The sequence below is a fragment of the Lepisosteus platostomus genome, chromosome 5 (genome assembly GCF_059453375.1).
Source record: "Lepisosteus platostomus isolate fLepPlt1 chromosome 5, fLepPlt1.hap1, whole genome shotgun sequence".
Taxonomy (NCBI): domain Eukaryota; kingdom Metazoa; phylum Chordata; class Actinopteri; order Semionotiformes; family Lepisosteidae; genus Lepisosteus; species Lepisosteus platostomus.
The window spans coordinates 19,571,517-19,573,184 of NC_142615.1; the positions used below are offsets into that span (position 1 = coordinate 19,571,517).

The 1,668-nt window shown below is 44.5% G+C and overlaps 1 non-coding gene across 1 annotated transcript; it reads left to right on the top strand.

Annotated features, from left to right (window-relative positions):
* Window positions 1–707: 707 nt before the first annotated feature.
* trnal-aag (transfer RNA leucine (anticodon AAG)) lies at window positions 708–789 on the top strand. Its single transcript has one exon. It is a non-coding gene; the product is annotated as a tRNA-Leu (tRNA).
* Window positions 790–1,668: the final 879 nt, after the last annotated feature.

A 1,668-nucleotide genomic window follows, 5' to 3' on the forward strand; every position in this document is an offset into this window, starting at 1 on the left:
TTCAAGCAAACCCAAATACTTTTGCAAGAGACATTTCAGAATCCCAGACAAATCCAGTACGATTGCTGGATCCTTTGAATTCGACTGAACTATAGCAGAGATCTGCAGTCCACCATTAGAATACTGTGGGTGTGCTGTATAAGCCATACCGCCCAAAATAGTTCTAAAACAGGAGAAGCATCCTCGTTTAGGAATGTGGTATAAAGTGAAATGGTCTGGGAAGAGTCCTACATTTGAACAGTTCAAAATAGACGTAAAGGGGTATTTACGGACTCTTTCGAAATGTAAGAACAAGCTGTGCGGACCTTATCTTTATTTACTTTGTGTAATCATTTTTCATAAAGTGTCATTGTATTATAGCATGTGCCCCTGACGATTTTCTTGATACGTTATATGTGCTCTTGTTTGTATTGTATGTAGTTTTGTTGTTCAAATAAAACGTAAAAGACACAACTTTCCGGATGCGGCTGCTGTAAAAATAAAATGACATCAAGGGTGCTGTACGCAGAGGTCTGAAACCTGCTCAACAGAAGATCTTTATCAAGAGGTGTTAAAGAAGTAGAGATCTCGCCATGAGAGGGGAAGCATCTCAGAAAAAGCAGGTGCAGTCGGTTCCACGGTCATAACGCCACTAATTCGGGCGACAAGAGCAAAACCCACCCGGCTTCCTCCGGGCAAGTAATGAGACAAAGAGACAGTGCACAGTGGGTAGCGTGGCTGAGCGGTCTAAGGTGCTGGATTAAGGCTCCAGTCTCATCGGGGGCGTGGGTTCAAATCCCACCGCTGCCAGGTGCTTCTGTCGAGACCCCCTTTCAGCTGGCTTCAGACGAAAGGGAGGGAACTGCTTTTTGGCAGTCTCTCGAGAAACTAAGCAAAGTGTTTAAAGATACTTTCTCAGCTTGACATCAAGGCACAAAACAAAAACCTTCTTGCGTCCTCTCAACCCAAAAGCGCTTTGTCACTTTTTGCGTTATGCAGGGAACGATGTCTGCCCAGATCACTTTTGTGTCAATGCAAATCGTAGTGTGCCCTCCGTTTTAATGTTGGCTGTGCTGGCGTGCTGCTTCTGTCTGTGAAACTTGAATGTTCTGCTTCTTCACACCAAATCGTCGGCGGGGGTTGAGCTTGTTAAATCTTTGCGCATAGCGCTCCTTTGGAAGTACTTTGTCCAAGTTCAAAAGCAATCGTGGGATTTACTTCATGCGTGCAAAAAGCATGCCTCGCACGACAGATTTAAATGGGGAATGGAGCCTGCTTCTTGCTGTTTTTCCTGTGGTTGCAGTTACAAAGTTGATCGTGCTTTCACATTCTGTTAACAGTATTCACTGGCTGAGCTTTATCAGTTGGTTCGTAAAGGAATCTCTGCATCGGTTCCAGAAAAGTCATCTGTAGTGTGTTTTTTTCGTGCCCATGGCAGTCTTTTAAAGCTGGTAGTAATGGCGGCGAAGTTAATTTTTTATCCTCTTTAAAAGAATAAGGACGGGCTGGGGCGAGCTGCATTTACCACTCTTTCAGCTAACCGCCGAACTCGCGGTCTGATACCGGGGTAAAGTTAGCTCGAAGTTCGAAAACGATTTTGGCACGCCTGTAGCGCTTTCACGAAACCTCTTAGAGTTGCGAGAATGCTTGTTTTGTGTATAAAATACATTGTGGATGCTTTCTCAGCCT